This window comes from Schistocerca serialis, chromosome 3, assembly GCF_023864345.2.
Source record: "Schistocerca serialis cubense isolate TAMUIC-IGC-003099 chromosome 3, iqSchSeri2.2, whole genome shotgun sequence".
NCBI lineage: Eukaryota > Metazoa > Arthropoda > Insecta > Orthoptera > Acrididae > Schistocerca > Schistocerca serialis.
Genome location: NC_064640.1, coordinates 257,839,739 through 257,862,251, shown reverse-complemented (window position 1 = coordinate 257,862,251; position 22,513 = coordinate 257,839,739). Strand labels below are relative to the sequence as shown.

At 46.4% G+C, this 22,513-nt stretch overlaps 1 protein-coding gene across 2 annotated transcripts in view; it reads left to right on the top strand.

Moving 5' to 3' along the window:
- LOC126470026 (PDZ domain-containing protein 8) overlaps positions 1-22,513 on the top strand; it is a 233,702-nt gene that overhangs the window by 27,272 nt on the left and 183,917 nt on the right. The window lies entirely within an intron of this gene.

The following is a 22,513-nucleotide window of genomic DNA, read 5'->3' as shown; positions in this document are numbered from 1 at the left end:
GTAAAAACCCAGTTGATGTGGATAGCTGTCGGCCCATCAGCCTCACCAACGTTCTTTGTAAGCTGCTTTTATGTGTGGTGTGTCGGCGGTTGGGTTAGGTGCTGAAGTCATGTGCCCTACTGGCTACATGTCAGTGCTGCTTCCGCCAGGGTAGCTGTACCACTGATAATCTTGTGTCCCTCGAGACTGCCATCGGAAGAGCCTTTTCCAGACGCCAACACCTGGTTGCAGTATTTTTTTACTTATGTAAAGCATACGACACGACCTGGCGACATCATATCCTTAGCACATTGTATGAGTGGGGTCTCTGGGCCCTGCTCCCGATTTTTATCCAAAACTTCCTGTCGATCTGTACTTTCTGTGTCCAAGTTGGTGCCTCCCATAGTTCCACCCATAGCCAGGAGAATGGGGTCCTGCAGGGCTCTGTACTGTGTGTCTCTCTATTTTTAGTGACCATTAACGGTCTAACAGCAGCTGTGGGGCCCTCCGTCTCACCTTCTGTGTATGCAGACGACCTCTGCATTTCGTACTGCTCCACCATTACTGGTGTTGCTGAGTGATGCCTACAGAGAGCCATTCACAAGGCGCAGTCATGGGCTCTAGCCCACGGCTTCCAGTTTTCAGCTGCAAATTCGTGTGTCATGCACTTCTGTCGGCGTCATACCGTTCATCCAGAGCCAGAATTTTACCTTCATGACGATCCACTCAGGGTAGTGGAGACAAACCCTTTCTTAGGACTGGTTTTCGACGCTCTTTGTCAGCTTAAGCGGAAGTCCTGGCAGCTCCTAAATGCCCTCCGTTTCCTGAGCAACACCAGTTGGGGTGCAGATCGCTCTACGCTGCTGCAGCTTTACAGAGCCCTTGTCCAATCCCGAATTGACTATGGGAGTGTGGTTTATGGTTCGGCAGCACCCTCAGCATCTCGACCCAGTGCAGCACTGTGGCATTCGACTAGCGACGGGAGCTCTTAGGTCGAGTCCAGTGACCAGTGTAGGCTGGGGTCCCTCCATTGCAGATCAGACGTGCACAACTGCTCGCCAGTTACGCTGCACACAGTCATAGTTCTCCTGAGCTTCCGAATTACCGTCTCATTTTCCCGCCTGCGGCAGTCCATCTCCCACATCGGCGGCCCAGGTCGGTACTAACAATTGCGGTTCGCGTGCGGTCCCTTCTTTCCGAACTGGAGTCCTTCCCTTTACCACCTCTACTTGCAGTCCATACGCCTTCATGGTGTACGCCTTGGCTGCAGCTTCGTCTGGACCTTTTGCACGGTACTAAGGACTCTGTTAACCCTGCCGCTCTCTGTTGTCACTTCGTCTCGATTCTTGACGTGTTCTGAGGCTCTGACGTGGTTTACACCGACTGCTCGATGGCTGATGGTCATGTAGGCTTTGCATATGTTCATGGAGGACATATTGAAGAGCACTCATTGTCAGATGGCAGCAGTGTTTTCACTGCAGAGCTGGCGGCCATATATCGTGCTCTTGAGCACATCTGCTCATGCCCTGGCGCATCATTTCTCCTGTGTACTGCCTCATTGAGCAGCCTACAAACTATCGACCAGTGCTACTCTCGCCATCCTCTGGTAGCGTCCATCCAGGAGTCCATTTATGCACTGGAACAGTCCCGTTGTGCAGTGGTGTTTGTGTGGACCCCAGGAGATGTCGGAGTCCCAGGCAATGAACTTACCGTCAGGCTGGCCAAACAGGCTACGCAGAAACTGCTTCTGGAGCTGGGCATCTCCAAAGCTGACGTGCGTTCTGTCTTACGCCGCAAGGTTTTCAGGCTTTGGGAGACGAAATGGCATAACAGTACACACAACAAGCTGCGTGTCATTAAGGAGACAATGAATGTGTGGAAGTCTTCCATGCGGTCCTCTCACAGGAATCAGTTGTCCTCTGCTGCCTCCGCATTGGCCATACATGGCTAACGCATGGTTACCTACTCTGTCGCGAGGACCCACCTCGTTGTGTCGCTGTGGCTCCCAAATGACAGTCGTCCACCTCTTGCTGGACAGCCCACTTTTAAATGCTCTTTCGCGGACTTTAAAATTTCTCAGCTCCCTACCTTCTGTGTTGGGCGACGATGCCTCAGTAGCAGCTTTAGTTTTACGTTTTATCCATGAGAGTGGGTTTTATACTTCTATGTAGGTTTTATCGCATGTCCTTTGTCCCTCTGTGTCCTCCACCCTAGTGCTGTTAGGGTGGGAGTTTTAATGTGTTGCAGAGTGGTTGGCTTTTCCTTTTTATTCTCGTGGTCGGCCAGCCACTGCAATCTGCTTTCTTGTTTTACTCTCTTCTGTTTTTAGCGTCTCTCTGTTGTTTCCTTGTTCCCTTTTGTTCCTTTTAGTGTTCGTTGCCTTTCCTTCGTTCTTGTTATTTTTCATTTCTTTCCTTTTTGTGTTATATGTCTCGTCTGTGTTATTCTCTCACTTGTTACATTGTTTTATTAGGAACAAGGGACCTATGACCTCGTAGTTTCGTCCCTTCCCCCCTCTTTTAAACCAACCAACCAATCCTTGATACGTACAACCGAATCTGGGCATAGGGCACATTTCCCAGACGCTGGCATGAAGTCACTGTCATACCATATCCAAGCCAGGTAAGTAGAAACACCTTCCTTCTAGCTACAGCCCCATTTTCTCACCAGCTGTGTTTGCAAGGTGATGAAACATATGATTTATGCCCAGTTGGTATGATGGCTTAAGTCTCGCTATTTACTAACCACTGCACAGTGTGAATTTCGAGCACACCGTTCTGCAGTTGACCATCTCGTCACTCTGTCCACCATGTTATGAATGGTTTTCTGCGGAAATCCTAGACTGTGGCCGTGTTTTTCGATTTGGGGAAAGCCTTCAGCACCCGCTGGAGGGCTGGTATCGTCCGTACTGTCTACAAATGGGGCTTCCATGACTGCGTGCCCAGTTTTCTTCAGGAATTTTTAAGAGCCCGAGTTTTCAAGGTATGTGGTGGTCTGCCTTGTTGGACACCTTTATCCAGGAAAACTGTGTGCCTCAGTGTTCTGTCCTGAGCATCGTCCTATGTATAAATTGGCGAGAAATTCAAAATGGTGCATTGTCATGCTGACTGACTTGGAATACTGACATGGGTATATGACGTCACAGTCGAGGACTTGGAATACGAGCATTAGCCTGACTATGATGTTAGAAGCAAAGACGCTGACCTGGAACACAAGATGGCGATCGAACGTGGCGACTAGGGCATTGTGGCACAGCTCTATGATGGCGCAATCCAGCTCAGAACCCCACTCATCCCCTCCCCACTCCCTCAGGGGGCTCTCCACTCTTTCGTGAGTATGTGCTCAGCTACCACAAGGCCCCAGCCTTTGCAGCACCACTTCCCATTCTGTGCTGCATGTCTCCTTGGGGATCGAGTCGTATGCCTTCTTTGGGAAAGTGAACTTGTTGGTAAAACTGTGTATGTATGTGTCTGTCCACCCATCTTTCTTTCCCTGTCCTTCCTTTTCTTACCATTCCTCCGCTTTGGCGTATGTGGTCTATTTTTTTCCTTTTCTTCTTCTTCCCTTGCATTCCTGAAGGCCAGCCCATGCATTTGACTTTAAAATGTGACTGGGTTACGCATAATTCCCAGCCCTGGCTCAACCATTAGGGCTGGTAAAGGTCAGACCCAAGGACAGGAGGTTGCCTGAGCTAGTACCTTTCTCAATGCCGATTAATTCCTCTGTCTGGAGTCTGGGAGGTGTGACCTGAGGTGTGGATAATTGTCTAAGGCAGGTGAGCGGCCCACCCCCACCCCCCCACCCCCGAGGGGGTCCCACAGCAGGAAGGTGCGTACCATCGGAGACGCTGGCAGTCATGGAGGGTTTCTCTGTGATGAGTTCCTCACCTCAAAAATGTAAATAGGTTGAGACGAAAGAGTTAGCCCCTCTCCTGGCTGCACTCAATACCTCGTGGTGTAATGCACAGATGATGGTCACAATTTCACGACAGTTAATCCATTTGTTATTTAGAAGGATGTAGATGCCACTGCTGGTTCTGCTCTCGGCTGCGTAATGGGGCCTTAGTTTTGGAGACTACTTAATGCAAAACGTCTGTGCAGCTGTCCTATTAGAGGCCCACCGAGCTCTGAATTCCTCCCATGGTGCCATATACACTTGGCTGCTTGATTGGCTGACCGAGGCTTAAATAACAGCCCATCTCCCTGACCAGCGAGTGACTGCAGTTCACTGCGTCATGGAGAGGGTTGATAAAGAATTAGTGCCAACCCGCACTCTGTTCCTCACATTTGACCGTGTGGTACTTCCACCAAAAATTAAGGCTGGCTACAAACTATTACTGCCAGACTATATATCCCAAATCTCATGCATTGCTATAAATGTCAGCGCTACAACCACACCCATGAATATTGCGAAAATGCAGACAAATGCGTAATCGGCAGGAATGCTCGTTAGGGTGAGTGTCCACCTCCTATCCTTCAATGTATCAATTGCAAGGGTGATCATGCTGCTTCGTTCTACTCACATTGCTCAGAAAATGTTGGCTAGCTGCAAACCTTGTACACCACCATCTGGCGATTATAGTACAGTTTTCGCTACAGCCAGACCTACAAAGGACATGACAATGTGGACTTACAACTAACAGTTTAGTATCATGGTTGTAAAATCATCCAGTTCAACGTTACACTCTCATCTTCGCCTGCTATGTGCACTCTATACCAACAGACCTTCACTTGCGCCAGCGAAATCACATGCCTTGGAAACAGAAGCACAGAAATCCTAAAAGGAGTACTCCCGTGATGACTTTCTGCACGCATCTGGTCAGCCAATGTATGGGTCTGCACGTGACAAATACCAAGGTTCTAAGCAGTCAAACAAAGACAAATGATCTTCCCCTTCTCCACCTCAACATTCTTCTGCAACGGGCCTGCCTCTGTTTGACTGACACACCGCTAACAACCAGTCCACTGGCTAACCGAAGGTGAATACTGACACCTCTGTCAAACTAATGGACAAGGATCCTCCAGCCTCCGAACCTGGTTGTTGTGCACGTCTGAATTCTGGCACTCTGCAGCCACCGTGGTGACTTCCCCCTTGTTTGACCCATCTCCTGTCTCATTGGATATGGTTATTCTCCAGTGGAACAATCACCTCCCACTTTTCAGTCTGTTTGGACCTTCCACCTGAGATGGAGAGTCTGGATCACGAGGGAGTCATCTTGCTCATTTGAGACAATATCTGTAGTCACATCATTTTCTTGCACACCCACCTTTAAGCTGTTGATGTCCATCTTTCCTTCCCAGTTTCACCTTTTCTCTTTGCAACATCCACTCGCTCTCGTCTTCTGCTGTCACCAGGGCAGACATTTTGCATCCTGTTGCTCAACGTCTTCCTCCCTTTTTGCTGCTCAGGGACTTTAATGCCCATCATCTCCTTTGGGGCCCTTTACGCCATTGTCCGAGAGGCTCTCTCCTCAATCTAATCTGTTCGAACATAGTACACCTACATTTCTTACCGATTACATGCACTCCTTTTCCCATTTGGACCTTTCGATCTGTAGTGCTCAGCTTGCTCGTCGTCTTGAGTGGTCCGTTCTCTTCAACACACACTCTAGTGACCATTGTCCCTGTCACATTCGTTTGCTAATGCCCATCCCATCTGTGTGTCCAACCAACTGGCAGCTTTGCAAAGCTGACTAGCAGCTTTACTTCTCTCTGCTCACTTTCGATGAACACCATTTCCCCTGCATTGATGACGAGGTAGAATTACTTACGAACACTATCCATATCTCGCGTCTCTTCCTCCTCGCCGCAACGTGCCCCCATCCTCTGGATGGACTGAGGCATGCCTCAATGCAGTCCACTGGTGTAGAGGAGCTCTCTGCGTTTTTAAACACCATCCCACTATGGCGAACTATATCTGTGTGTCGTCTCATTTTCAGGGATGCCAAAAAAGCTAGTTAGCTTTCTTTTCAAGGCTTTTTTTTTAACAGTTTTACTCCCTCTTCTGTTTGGCGTCATCTCCAACAGCTTTCAGGAAGCGTGGTTCAGTCCCCAGTTACTGGTCTGACCATAGCGAACAGTGTCATTGCTGAACTTCTTGCTATCTCCAATACCTTGGGCCATTATTTTGCAGACATTTCGAGGTCCACCCTCTACCATCCCCCCTTCCATACTCGGAAACAGGCAGCGGAGGCAAGGATGATATCTTTCTCTTCATAGAATCGTGGATGTTCCAATACTGGTTTTACTATGAGTGAACTTAAACATGCACTCTCTTGGTCCCAGTCATCCTCTGCAGGACCGGACGGCATTCACATTCTGATGTTGCAACACGTATCTTATGAGGGCTTATGCTTTCTCCTCCATGCATGTAACCACAGTTCGGTAGACGGCACATTTCCGAATCCATTGTCATTCCTATACCTCAGCCTGGTAAGGACAAACACCTCCCTTCCAGGTAACGCCCAATTTCCCTCACCAGTAGCATGTTTGAGGTGATGGAGTGTATGATTAGTGGTCGACTAGTGTGGTGGCTTGAGTCTCTGTATCTCCTCACAGACACCCAATGTGGGTTCCGTAGGCACCACTCTGCAGTTGTTCATCTCATCACTTTGTCAACTCGCATTCGGAAGGACGACATTTCAATTCCGCGTCCGGCCATCCTGATTAAGATTTTCCATGATTTCCCTAAATCGCTGCAGACAAATGCCGGGATGGTTCTTTTGAAAGGGCATGGCCAACTTACTTCCCCATCCTTCCCTAATCCAATGAGACTGATGACCTTGTTGTCTGGTCTCCTCCCCTACAACAACCCAACCCAACCTTGTCAACTCATATTATGAACAATTTTTTGCGGAAGTACTGAATTGTGGCCGTGCTATTTGATTTGGAAAAGGCATATAACACCTGCTGGAGAACGAGTATCCTCCGTATTATGTACGAAAGGGACTTCTGGTGTCGCATGGCCCTTATTATCCAGGAATTTTTGAAGGTTGTGTTTTTAAGGTGTGTGTCGGCTTGGTTCTGTCGGAAACTTTTATTCAAGAGAACAGGATGCCTCAGGGTTCTGTACTCAGCATTGTCTTATTAGCCATTGCCATTAAATGTATTATTGATTGTCTCCTGCCAGGTATATCAGGCTCTCATTTCATTAATGACTTTGCAATCTACTGCAGCTCTCAACGAACCTGTCTGCTTGAGTGGCGTCTTCAGTGATGTCTTTCTCATCTTTACTTGTGGAGTAACAACAATGGCTTCAACTTTTCCGCTAACAAGACTGTCTGCATGAACTTCTGGTGGCGCTGTGAGTTTCTTCCCCTGTCCCTACATCTCGGCCCATCCCTTCTTCCATTCGTTGACACAACGAAATTCTTGGGTCTCATGTCTGATAGCAACTTGCGCTGGTCTTGCCATGTCTCTTACCTGGCAGCTCATTGTACTCAGTCTTCTACTTGTTGTATGCAGTACCTCATGGGGAGTGGATCGAACCATCCTCCTCTGTCTATGCCATTCCCTTCTCTGTTTGAAACTGTGTTATGGGTGTATTGTACATTCATATGCACGTCCGTCTGTCTTACATCATCTTAACACTATCGCCATTGTGGGATATGTTTAGGCATTGGTCCCCTCTATAGTACTCCCGTTGAGAGTTTTTGTGCGGAGACTGCTGACTTACAGTTGTCCTAAAGGTAGGATGTTCTCCTCAGTCATTACATGAGCCGTCTGTCTTCTGTGTCCGGTCACCTATCCTATGGTCCCTGCAGTGTGGGCTGCATTCATCTTCTCTGTTGCCTCCCGGAGTTTGCTTTCGTTTACTGCTTCGACTGCATTGCTTTACACTCCGTGCCATGTTCCCCATGAGTGTGAGTTCTTCACCACGCTGGCTTCGTCCTGGTGTATGTGTTCGTTTCGAACTCCATTCACAAGGACACTACTTGTGACCTGGTGGATTGTAGCGAGTTTCTCTCACTTCACACGGTGCTTGGTGAAAGTGTCTTTTGTCTAGACTGATGGTTCCAAGAGAGACCATGGTGTCAGTTATGCCTTTGTACTTGACGATGATCCTTTTCAATATCGACATCTTGACCAGTGCTCGATTTTTACTGTGGCGCTCTATCCCCTTTATCAGGCCACCCAGTACATCCGGCGACATCGCCTTCAAAACTATGTCATCTGCTCAGCGTCTCTTATCGCTCTTCAAAATGTTCATGCACTGTACTCAGTCCACCCTTTAGTACAACGGGTCCAAGACTGCCTCCACTCGCTTACTGTGGGGGAGCTAATGTGGTGTTCCTGTGGGTTCCTGGTCACGTCAGCATGCCACGGAACAAGGCTGCTGCTGCTGCTGGTGGTGCAAAGGCTGCATTTCTCCCCCCTTCACCTGATAGTCATTCTGTTCCCTCTGATGAACTTAGTGTTGCTGTCTGTCAGCATGTAGCACCACTTACAAGTGCTCAATAGTCTTCTCTACATGGGAACAATCAGCTCCAGAACATTTAACCTCTCCCAATAGCATGGTCGACTTCCTCTCAGCCCTCACGTCGTGAAGAAGTCATTTCAGTTTAGCTGCATGTAGGACACTGTCGTTTTAGTCACCGCTATTTATTAACTAGCGACCGTGTCCCACTCTGTGCCTACTGCTCTCAACCCTTGACAGTGCACTTTTTCTGATCTGAAGCCCATTATTTAACTGTGTATGTTTATATCTGTGTTTGCCATCACTGTGACATGTTTTAGTGGATGACACATCTTCTGTCAATCGCGTGTTACTTTTTATTCGCCACAGCCGTACGGCGAAGCAAATACCTGCCCCCCCCCCCCCCCCCCCTCGGGACCTCCACGTTGTGAACAATATTTTGAGAAATTTTTCCTAGGGAAGTCCTTGTCGTTAGCGAATCCTGTTTTGAAATTGTTTGATTGGGTGATTGCCTTTTTCGCCTCAGGTTTTTATTTAGTACTTGTTTTTTCATATGTTATGATACGCGTACTTATGACCTTAGTTTGATGCCCTAAAGCACCAACCAACCAACTCAAACCTGTTGGGTTATTTATATAACAGTGTGGGATTCCAGCATGCTGGCCCAGACCTGAGATGACGCACTGTCGTGCCAGCTGACTTGGAATACTGGCACTGGCTGTATGAAGTCACAGTCAAGCTGAGATCTGTCAGGCTATTTATAATGCAGTAGAATTCCGGCATATTGGAACAGAGCTGGAATACAAGAACAGTCTACGCCATCACAATCTTGCTCAGATCTGCAGAGATATTTATAACAGTCTGGAATTCCAGCACTGGAACCCAGATTTGAGATACTGGGACAGGCTTTATGATTTCAGAATCTAAATTGTGTAATACTGGCACGATGACATATGAGACAAACGACTTTGTGAACGTCCAGGCCGCTAAGTTCCCCAGCTGTGGATAGTGCAGGGCCAGACACACAGCTGCCACAGCCATCTCACCAGTGTTGCATCATGCTCCCTGTTGCCAAGAGACAGAGTGCGCTGCTGCAAACCTCAGTAGTTCCACTGCACATATTAACAGCTGGTCGCTAGAAGCTCCAGCAAGCCGCTTGGTCCTGTGTGATAGGCTGCTTTCACCTGCAGTAGGTACATATCTGAACTGGCAGGCATCAGTCATACCATTTGGAATGTGGACAGATAATTACGCTTATTATTTCTCCAGTGCTACTTCCATGGGGCTGAGGCTGTGATGCCAGCTGTCTTGTTGTGTAGGACATACAGTCACACTAACCCTGGAGTTGCGTCACCCAACTCTGGTGACAACTTCACACAGACAGCCACAAATCGTGTGACCTGATTTACGCTCTGAAACCTCCCCTCCCCCCCCCCCCCTCCAAAAAAAAAAGTTGTGATACTATCCTTGAAAATTCAGATATAATTTCTGTGTGGAATAGACGAAAGTAACATAACCAACATCACAGAGCCATACTCAACTCTGTGCCACCAATCCAATGTTAAAATCCAAACGGTACGCTCAAACACCAGGAGAGGAAGAGTCTTCTAGACATGCCCCTATCCCGCTACCCCAACTTATTATCCTGCCCCACAGTAACTGACCAGCGCCGAGCTGTAGCGTCTACCTCACCATCTATAAATACATTGCGGTCGTATGATTCATACGTCACGTGCTTCTGAAGTGAATTTCGGTTCACACCTCTACGCTTTAGTCTGGACTACATAGAAATGCTACGATTCTAACAGGATGTCAACGATTTCGTTCGATATCTGTTTGTCATGCACTCTAAAAGTGATCGTACTGGCTTCTTCCAGTACAGAACAGTGTCATTACCAATTTGTGTGTTCGTTGTAGTATAAAATAGTACAGGATTATAATTTAGCACAAATAACTGCAATAATCAGCTATCTAGCTTTGATAATATTTCTGGATTGCAATGTGTAAGAACAAAGGACAGCGAAAAATACGTCAACAACAAGAATACCATGTACTCACAAACCATGTAAGGACCACATTAAAATATCGGTACTCCATGGTTTAGTATGTTTTACACAAATTATGACGACAGACTTTTCAACTGGTCTATGACATTAGAATTGAAGACAGGGATGCAAGAGGACTAACCTGCAATGTTGGCTGTGAGGCGTTGGAATACAAGATTTGGATTACTGGAACTGGCTCTGCGGTGGCACAATCCAGCTCAGACATGTCAGGCTATTTATAACAGTTTAGAATTCTGGTATCCTGACCCTCAGAGACGTATGGTTGCTGTATACTGGTTTTCCTAACCCTTAAGTTTGTCTCTCCACTTGTATATATCACTGGTGAGTGAAAGGCCCCTCTGCCCTGTGCGACCTCATTTCCCCAAGTTCACTTGTGTTGTACACCATCACACCTTCAAACCCTCTCTGTTTAAACACAGTTTACCCCTCCACACCAGCTACTGTAAGTTCAGATGGTGAGAAAATGCACTTACCCTAAGTGTAAAATGATGGGAAGTCCACTGGCTGTCAAACTATAGAACACCGTTTTGTCATGTGTGTGTATGATGGCATGGATTTATAGACGCTGCCAGCTATCCTCCGTCCTCTGGTGCACAAGACACAGGCAGATGTAAGATACTTCCGCACTATCCAATGAATGAAGCACATACTGTAATCACATTCCGAAGCCATGACTATCATTCTGCAAAAGCTTTAGGTGATTTCCTTGTCAGAAATAGTCGTGTGAAGCACAGGTCCGTTTGGCGTCGGAATTTACAGTATGGTGCAGTAACGTCGAGAACAAGAAAAGAAGCAAATAGTATGAGACACACATGGATGCAGCTGACATGACCTCACTGAAACGATAAGTGTTTTACTTTATACATGGGACATCCAATATATGCAGCAGATTTCTTATGGTGCTGTATTCTGAGTGTGGACGTGTTGTGATGATTTAACGCCATCTACATTTACATCTGCATCCATACTCCGCAAGCCACCTGACGGTGTGTGGCGGAGGGTATCTTGAGTACCTCTATCGGTTCTCCCTTCTATTCCAGTCTCGTATTGTTCGTAGAAAGAAGGATTGTCGGTATGCTTCTGTGTAGGCTCTAATCTCTCTAATTTTATCCTCATGATCTCTTCGCGATATATACGTAGGAGGGAGCAATATACTGCTTGACTCTTCGGTGAAGGTATGTTATCGAAACTTCAACAAAAGCCCGTAGCGAGCTACTGAGCGTCTCTCCTGCAGAGTCTTCCACTGGAGTTTATCTATCATCTCCGTAACGCTTTCGCGATTACTAAATGATCCTGTAACGAAGCGCGCTGCTCTCCGTTGGATCTTCTCTCTCTCTTCTGTCAACCCTATCTGGTACGGATCCCACACTGCTGAGCAGTATTCAAGCAGTGGGCGAACCTAGCGTACTGTAACCTACTTCCTTTGTTTTCGGATTGCATTTCCTTAGGAACAATCGTTAGATTAATTTCTTAAGTACAGTCAGTAGAACAGTACTGCATTGCTCTGCAGGACACACAAAACTCCAGTCAACCCTCCTAAATAGTTGTTTGATAGAGCTTTACACTATGGGGTATTCCTTGCAAGCAGACCATGGTCGCGTTATGATAGACCCATAGCTCTGATATGCTGATCTCACAGATACAGTGCGTTAGTAACCCCAGCTCACAGTAGTGCAGGCAGTTATATCAGACGACTGTGCTAGAAAGTACCAGTTTGTGGAGAAAGTATTGATCAATCGTCAGTCATAGGATTTGTATCTGTGTGATATACACTGGGTAAAAATGATTCGTAATGTGTCCGCTGAGTTATAAGAAGACCACAGTGAGCGTCTAGAAGCCGGGTAGCTGTTTGCCGAGTTTTAAAACTGGTGGTCTAACTGCATTTTACAGCAGTTCGTCTGCTATAGTGGTTAACTGACATGTAGACTACGTGGAATTCGACTACACAGATTCCTATACTGTAAGTGACTCTATTGCCAGCTTACAAAATTTATGAAGTGCCTGACTAAAGAAGGAGACAGCAATAGAGTACGATTTAGAATTACACTGTTTGCCTGTACACAGACAACCATTTACTGAATCGTAAGAAACGGTAAGTGACACATAAAAATCCTATGACTGACGATGGATCAAATACTTTCTGATCAACAAGTTGGTACTTTCTATCACAGTTGTCTGCACTACTGTGACCTGGGGTTACTAATGTACTGTATCTGTGAGATCACCATGTCAGAGCTATGGTTCTATCATAATGCGATCGTGATCTGCTTGCAGGGAATACTCTACAGTGTAAAGCTCCTATCAACTATTCACGAGGGATGACTGAAGTTTTGTGTGTTCTGCAGACCAATGCAGTACTACCCTACTAGCCATTAAAATTGCTACACCACGATGATAACGTGCTACAGACGCGAAATTTAACCGACAGGAAGATGCTGTGATATGCAAATGATTAGCTTTTCAGAGCATTCACACAAGATTGGCGCCGGTGGCAACACCTACAACGTGCTGAAATGAGGAAAGTTTCCAACCGATTTCTCATACATAAACAGCAGTTGACCAACGTTGCCTGGTGAAACGTTGTTGTGATGCCTCATGTAAGGAGGAGAAATGCGTACCATCACGTTTCCGACTTTGATAAAGGTCGGATTGTAGCCTATCGCGATTGCGGTTTATCGTATCCCGACATTGCTGGTCGCGTTAGTCGATATCCAATGACTGTTAGCAGAATATGGAATCGGTGGGTTCAGGAGGGTAATACGGAACGCCGTGCTGGATCCCAACGGCCTCGTATGACTAGCAGTCGAGATGACAGGCTTCTTCTCCGCATGGCTGTAACGGATCGTGCAGCCACGTCTCGATCCCTGAGTCAGCAGGTGGGGACGTTTGCAAGACAACAACCATCTGCACGAGCAGTTTGGCAACGTTTGCCGCAGCATGGACTATCAGCTCGGAGACCATGGCTGCGGTTACCCTCGACGCTGCATCACAGACAGGAGCGCCTGCGATGGTGTACTCAATGACGAACCTGGGTGCCAGAATGGCAAAACGTCATTTTTTGGGACGAATCCAGGTTCTGTTTGCAGTATCATGATGGTCGCATCCGTGTTTGGCGACATCGCGGTCGCACATTGGAAGCGTGTATTCGTCATCGCCATACTGGCGTATCACCTGGCGTGATGGTATGAGGTGCCATTGGTTACACGTCTCGGTCACCTCTTGTTCGCATTGACGGCACTTTGAACAGTGGACGTTACATTTCAGATGTGTTACAACCCGTGGCTCTATCCTTCACTCGATCCCTGCGAAACCCTACATTTCAGCAGGATAATGCCCGACCGCATGTTGCAGGTCCTGTACGGGCCTTTCTGGATACAGAAAATGTTCGACTGCTGCCCTGGCCAGCACATTCTCCAGATCTCTCACCAATTGAAAACGTGTGGTCAATGGTGGCCGAGCAACTGGCTCGTCACATTACGCCAGTCACTACTGTTTATGAACTGTGGTATCGTGTTGAAGCTGCACGGGCCGCTGTACCTGTACACGCCATCCAAGCTCTGTTTGACTCGATGCCCAGGTGTATCAAGGCCGTTATTACGGCCAGAGGTGGTTGTTCTGGGTACTGATTTCTCAGGATCTATGCACCCAAATTGCGTGAAAATATAATCACATGTCAGTTCTGGTATAATATATTTGTCCAATGAATACCCGTTTATCATCTACATTTCTTCTTGGTGTAGCAATTTTAATGGCCAATAGTGTACTTATGATATGGATCTAACGACCATTATATGGCGTTAAATCTCATCATCAACGCGTTCACACTCAGAATACAGTACCATAAGAAATCTGATGCATATGTTGGATGTCCCATGTACAACAGCCGGCCGCGGTGGCCGTGCGGTTCTGGCGCTGCAGTCCGGAACCGCGGGACTGCTACGGTCGCAGGTTCGAATCCTGCCTCGGGCATGGATGTGTGTGATGTCCTTAGGTTAGTTAGGTTTAATTAGTTCTAAGTTCTCGGCGACTGATGACCTCAGAAGTTAAGTCGCATAGTGCTCAGAGCCATTTGAACCATTTTGATTATAGTGGTCACACCCACACTACAGCCAGGTGGGTGATCAGTGGCGCGTATTGCACCGAGGCCGGCTGGTGTAGATGCATAAGGATAGTCATACAGAAGTACATCACATTGTGTGAATCAATACGACCACAATGTATTTATAGATGCATGTGGCTTTCTACCTCCAGCTTTGCTAGCGTGACAAAGCTGTGATATAACCTCTGTTTGTAGATGACGCAGGGGCATGTCCAGTCCCAGAGACTCGTGGCTCAGCGTGGTGCGGTAGACACTACGGCCCGGCACTGAGCAGTTACCATAGGGCAGGAGAATAGGTTGGGGCAGCGGTACAGGGGCATGTCTCGAAGACTCTTACTCTCCTGGTGTTTGAGCATACCATTTGGATTTTAACACAGGAATTGGTGGCACAGAGTTGTGTATGCTCTGTGATGTTGGTTATGTTACTGTTGCCCATTCCGTACACAAGAATTATTGGTGAATTTTACAAGCATAGTACCTCCACTTCTTTTTTTCCAGTTTCAAATGGTTCAAATGGCTCTGAGCACTATGGGATTTAACAGCTGTGGTCATCAGTCCCATAGAACTTGGAACTACTTAAACCTAACTAACCTAAGGACATCACACACATCCATGCCCAAGGCAGGATTCGAACCTGCGACCGTAGCAGTCGCGCGGTTCCGGACTGTAGCGCCTAGAACCGCGAGACCACCGCGGCTGGCTTTCCAGTTTCAGAGAGTAACTATGGTCACACGGTCTGTGGCTGCAATGCTGCTATACTCCATTTCATGTTGGGTGTCTCTCTGTTTGGAGCTGTCACTGGTGAAGGGTGACACTACTCCAGCGTTAGTGAGATTCCATGTCTTACACAACAAGACAGCTGACATCACAGCCTCAGACCTCCGGAAGTAGCAGTGTAGAAAAAGGAAGCACAAATATCTGTCCGCATTCCTAATGGTGTGACATGATGCCTGCGAGGTCAGATACGTATCTACTGCAGGTGAAAGTGACAGGGAACCCAGGACCAAATTGCTTGCTGGAGCTTCTAGCGACCAGTTTTGAATACAACACGTGCAGTGGAACTACTGAGGTTTGTGGTAGCATACTCCATCTCTTGACGGCAAGGAGCGCGATACAGCACTGGTGAGGCAGCTGTGGCAGCAGTGTGCCTGGCCCTGCACGGTCCATAGCTGACGAACTTAGCGGCCCAGTCCTTTGTCTCATATGTCATCGTTCCAGTATTCCAGAATTTGGATTCTGATGTAATAGGGCCTGTCCCAGTATCTCAAATCTGGGCCAGAGTGCTGGAATTCCAGGCTTATAAATATCTCAAAAGATCTGAATAACATTGTGATGTACGCTGTTCTTGTATTCCAGCTCTGGGTCAGTATGCCAGAATTATATTGCATCATAAATAGCCTGACAGGTCTGAGATGGCTTGTGACATCATAGAGCCAGTGTTATAATTCAGTTCTTTTATCTTGGCGGTTCGCGCATGCCCGCCCAGACGCGGGAGATTGCTGCGTTGCCAGCTGTACGAGCCAAGAGAAGCAGCGCCATAGTATAGTTCGCGAACTTGGGTTTAGGCGGGAGCGCGCAGTTTATGAAGTAAAGCCACCACGGCCGCATTAACCCTTTCGCTGCTACAGAGACGTGCTCCCCGCATTCCGCGATTTTGTCAGCATTGCGTTGCTCGCCTGTGCAGGCACATGGTGTTTCGACTGCTTTGACACACTTTATCATTCGATTTCATAAAAACTATTTGGCCCAAAAATTTGATTTTTACAAATCTTCTTGACTGATACCTTCCCCCCATAAATGACTTAATTTTGTTTCGATATTCAACGCAGTTATTGTGCAGCATTACATGTAGTAAACCATTGCACGAAATTTTGAAGAGTTTGCAGAGGTAAAAGTCCATAGCGTATATTTTCCATATGGTCGATTTTAGTTGCCACTAGAAATTTCAAAAAATTGCATTCAAACGAATAAAATTCATGAAGTAAGACACTTTGATATTGTTTTTAAAGAAAGAAAATATTAAGCACCGAACAAGGTTTGAACTCAGAACCTTTCTCTTAGCAGCCATACAGTTCGCAGCTCGTGGCCGTGCGGTAGCGTTCTCGCTTCCCGCGCCCGGGTTCGATTCCCGGCGGGGTCAGGGATTTTCTCTGCCTCGTGATGACTGGGTGTTATGTGCTGTCCTTAGGTTAGTTAGGTTTAAGTAGTTCTAAGTTCTAGGGGACTGATGACCATAGATGTTAAGTCCCATAGTGTTCAGAGCCATTTGAACCTTTTAGCAGCCATACACTTTATCCATTACACTAACACAGCTCATCGTTCAATGCATCACCCGGAGATCTTTAAAATATCACGCAAAATACCGACAAAAACTGTTGGTATGACTGTGAATTACTCACGTTTCGTCGAAGTACAATAGGAAATAACAATTACCGCTGTTCTTTATTGTGAAAAAGCGGTTAGTGAGAATGATACAAACACCTTTCCTTGCCATCGCCTGAATTAGGAAGCTTATTGCTTGTTTGGTTTAATTAATTAATATAATATGAAGCAATTGGTGTAAAGAATGCTTTTTCCAAACTTTGTATAAAAGAAAGTCTGCTATCAAGACATTGCTTTTGTTCAATTACTTTATTTATGACTGAACGTTTCTAAAACTGAAGACACTCGTCCCATGCTCTGCACTGCAGTCGAGCTCTGGCAACGTCGTTCTCTGTTCATTGGTTGACTGTGTTTTGTGACGTCAGGTGCGCAGAACGAACCTAAACTCTCGGCCGCCGTCATAAATGACGCGCACTTTAGTATTCCAAATCAGCTAGCATGACAGTGCAGCATCTCAAGTGTGGACCAGTATGCCGGAATTCCACACTGAACAGAACGCAACAAGTCTGAGTTGGATTTCGCTATCAGAGGGCTGTGTCAGACTGCCCTGTTCGCTATGTTCGATCGCCATCTTGTGTTCTAGGTCAGCTGTCTTGAATTCTGAAGTCATAGTTAGCCTGGTGCACATATTCCAATTCTCGGATTGTGACATCATAGAGCCAGGCTAGTGTTCCAAGGCAGTGCACAATTTTGAATTTACTTCCAATTTATACTTTGGACGAACTCTGCTACCGTAGGAAACACACTAGCATAATTGGGCTTTTTTAAAAAATTTCTGCCAAAATTTGAATCTCCTGTCGTTATATACATAAGGCAATTTGTCTGTGTCAGAGAGGGAGTGGATTGGGGGAAACCTGTGCCTCATGAACATCATAGATAATTTGTTTATACCATAACTACTATTGTAATGGAGCTCCCATCCTGTACATTGTCAGGGAAGTTTTCATTTAGTATTTGCATTGCAACATAGGAAGAGTGAGCTGGGCATGCGTTATGTTGCAACAACATATGCTGTTGCTTATTCAGTGCTACCTCATCTAGAACAACAGGTAGAATTTTCCTAAGAAAGTGTGTGGTAGAAAGTTCGTAAGAAAGTGTGCATATGTAGTTCCATTTAACACCCCTGGAATGAAGTAAGGTCCCACAATGGAATTTCCTATAATGCCGCGCCATACAATTACTCTCCACAGTCGTTGGTGGATTTTTATGTTATGTAAATTTATGTTACTGTGGTTTTGTCGGTAAAGAGCACGCATTGGAAAAATGTAGTTTTGTCTGCTAGGTACTGCAGAGCAGGGTGGAAGAGTGAGTGATGGAGTGACAGATGAAAAGGGTGAATTTATGTCTATGCAAGATGTGAGTGACATTTGTGTGGTTGATTCCAAATTCCATGGCAGTACGTCTAACACTACCATGCTTCTTAATATGCTCTGTTGGTTGCAGTCTGTGTCTTCTGTTTGACGCTGAAGCTGTGTGTTCGCACTAGTGACCTAATAATTCGTTCAGCTGCCTGGAGCAGTGGACAGTGATGATCACAATACATTTCCCTGTGCTGCAGTACCATTTCGGCAACTTTTTTTTCCCATTCACTATATAAATGTAGCATGTCTAAATGTCTGCATGCAAGGAATGTTGAAGCAGAAATTCCTGCCAATAGACGACACAGTTCCTGCTACTTCTGGAATGCATAGAAGTAAACAGTCGAAAGGTTTGATAAGATGACGCGGCCTGGCATGAGCGGGTTAATAACACAATAGTCGATTCCCGCCGACTCGCCTTTCAAGTTTAGAATATTTCTCAGATTCTTGTGCGAAGAGTATCACCATCAAAATTAAGAAGCGTAATATCACTGTACTCGCCTTTTCAAGCGCTATTGGATGCTGTTAAAGTACGTAATTGTATTTAAAAATCATACTTGCTTCGATATTTCGATCTATACAAGAGTAAGGACTCTTTTATTACATAGTACGTGGCTCTTAGCGTACTATCATTTGCCACAAACCTCGTTTCGATGGCTGGAAGCAGGCACGAAGTAACGTGTGTTCCGTCTTACAAGACTCACCCTGTATATACATAAAAGCTTTGTTTGTCCTTTTGTAGTCTACAGTGATTGATAACGGTTTTTTCCATCTTTGTATAATTATTTGTTATTACTACGAAACATAGGTATGTTTTGAAAACAAACACAACTAAATAGAAAAAATTACATGGTTTTTATTTGAAAATTAGTATGTTGTTATTGGAGCTACAGAATTTTACAAATATTGGGTATTTTTGAAAATACTACACATCAGTATGCTGAAATGTCTCACAGAGAGCTTGGACAGTACCGTGAAATGAGGCCATTTGTATCTGCTGGAGACACAGTAGCGACACATAATTGTTCAGGCAATAGTGATGTGTGTGCAGTGAAAGCTATTGATGATTTGGGCAGCATCTGTTCATCATGTGGTTTCGGCTGCCTCTCAGCTCCTCAACTGACAAAATCTGGTTGTAACGAATGGAAACATTGAAGAAACAGTCACAAGCTATCATGATTTGTGAGAGTAAAATCAGTATTATTCCAGGTGGTAACCATTCCACTCATCAACAGACAGCAATTGGACACTTGTACGGTGGACTCACGAAATCACTAATACATAGAAAGCTGGAGTTCTCTGGCCAATTTGCAGCTAGAATTCACACTTATATTGGCACCTTCAACATCAGCACATTAAGACAACCTGAAAAATTACACACCCTAGTGATAGAGACTGGTGAGCAAAAAAATCTTCATAGTAGACCTAAAAAAAACACACACAGGGCTCTGATGAAAACACAATTGATGATAGTAACTGTTGGATCTTCAAGAGAAAGACAGAAAAAGTCACTAACAGCATTCTGCTTCTGGGCATGACCTTAGTGGCACACAAAAATATAGACAACTCAGAGATGTGTCTCCTGTAAATAACCACTTCATGACCATGTGCATACAATGCACCAACAAGAAGTACACACTGATCAGTGTCCATGCACCTGCAAACATAGGCAACAGAAAAGACCCGCAAAACACTGAAAAGTTTTGGTTCAAACACAAGAAAGTTATGGCAAAAATCACTAAAGAATACGCAGAATCCCTAAAGAAGATGCGAAGATAGTGATGGAATGTTGCTGAAGGATCTACTAGTCAGCTTTGACGTCACTTCTCTTTTCACCCGGGTGCCACTGGAGGATTCCTTAGCCCTGCTCGAAGATCACTGTGATGACACAGTCAGACTCTTTCATCTCGTGGTAACCACAACGTACTTGAAATGTGGTGGGAAATTCTATGAACAAACAGATGGTGTTGCCAGGTGTTTCCCCCTGGCCCCAGGTATTGCCAACTTGTACATGGAGCACTTTGAAGATGTGGCACTGAACACCGCCCACCATAAACCAAAGGTGTTCTAAGGATACGTAGACGACACTTTTGTAGTGTGGCCCCATGGCAAGAAAAAACTACCGGAGTTCCTACGCCATCTCAATGGCATACATGACAGCATCAAATTCACCATTGAGGTAGAAGAGAATGGCTGCCTTCCCTTCTTGGATATTTTGACCAAGAAAAATCCAGACGGTACTTTGGGACACTCGGTCTACAGGAAGAAGATGAACACGGACTTATATCTCAATGCTCGGAGCTGCCACCATCCAGCACAACGTAACTCAGTACTGAACACCTTAGTACAAAGAGCCAGGTCGAACTGTGACAGCGAGAGTTTGCCGCGTGAGTTAACACTTCTGCGGGAAACCTCCCGTAAGAATGGCTACACCGAGACACAAATAAGACACGCCTTGCGTGCAGACAAGAGGCGGGAGGAGAAACCAGAAGAAGACGAAGCAATACGTGTGGCGTTTCTGCCATTTGCTGGACCGCCAACAGCCAAGATCGCAAGAATATTAAAGAAGCACGAAATAACGACCATCTTTCGTACACCGAAAAAAGTCAGATATATTTGGCTCAACCAAAGACCAACTGGGGTTGCAGACACCGGGCGGGCATTCACAGTATTGAGTGCGAATGTGGGATGGAATACATCGGGCGGACACAACGATGTATCTCCCAGCGCTGTATTGAAGGTAGCAGAACATAGCATTATCGAGGGACACACCTTGGAATTCGACTAAACGAAGCTGTGCAGCGCCACCTTTTTCTGGGACTCAATCTTCAAAGAGGCAATGGAGATACGTCTGCACAACAATTTAGTAAACAGGGATAGCGGTTTTCAACTCAGTGCAGTGTGGAATCCCACAATTGACAAAATACGTCAGGAACGCTCCGATCTAAGGCAGCGGCGTCTGCAGACAGATTGGATAGCCACCGGGTCTCGACGCTGGTCCGCGCCGCGGCCCCTCCCCCCCCCCCCCCCCCCAACTACCACTACCGACACGGTATCCCCTTCCGCAGGAACGTGATTGGCCGGCCTACAGTAGCGGACGACGGCCAAGCAGCTACATAGATATGCAGAACACAGCATCCCGACATAAACAGCAAGTGGCCACTATATCGGGTCACACTCCCTGACATCCCCCAAAACAAAAGGGATATAAAAACGGTCCTGGTTGAGCCTGTCACCACTGAACTGCTGCGCCGTAAAAACAAGACAGTGCAGTGCTTCAGGTGTCAGGGCCTAAACCACATCGCTGCCTACTACACCATGCCAATAAGATGGAGAAAGTGCGCTGGGCCCACAACACAAGGACATGTACACTACAACACACGGACCCACAAATAAGGTGTGCGCTGTGTGGCAAAAACCACACAGTGGGTTACCAAGGTTGTGAGGTCCATAAACGACACACACAGCAGGCAAAGGGCTCAAAGGCCGCCCCTCCCACAACGCAAACAAAACACCACCAACCCATCCAGCCACACAAGAAAACAAAACACGACAACACACACGGACAAGGCCTGGGTAAAACCAAGATCGGACACACCAAGGGCAACTTACACGGAAGTGGTTTCTCCTCTGAGAAGCCATGAAAGTGTGGCCCAATCACCACAACACCAGACACCATCACAAGAACAACACCGGGAAATACACAGCAACAACGACCAGGTCCACCATGACAGAGAAAGCTTTAGGGAACCTCACACACAGTCCATCTCCCCCCCCCCCCCCTCCTCCACATCTTCCGGTGGATCAGTTGTTAGGCGTAATGGTGCAGACCATGAACCTCGTCATGGAAATGATGAAGGAATTCAAGGAAGCCCAGAAGCAGAACACACAGATCCTCGTTGCCCTTCAGGCAGCAGTCCAGCAGTTGCTCCCCTCTGCGACGTCCTCAGTAGTTTCAAAACCCCATCATGAATAGACGACGAAATATCCAAGGCTTGACAATGTGCATCTTTAACACAGACGGCATTGTCAATCAAGAGGTCGAGTTGAGAGAACTCGTGAAGAAGTTCTCTATAGACATATGCATGATGGGGGAAATCCACCTAAAACCGGGAATAAAAGCGACAGTTCCCAACTACGTTAGCTACCGTAAAGACAGGCCAACCCAAGGTGGAGGAGTGGCCATATACGTAAAAAGAGGGATCCCCCACCAA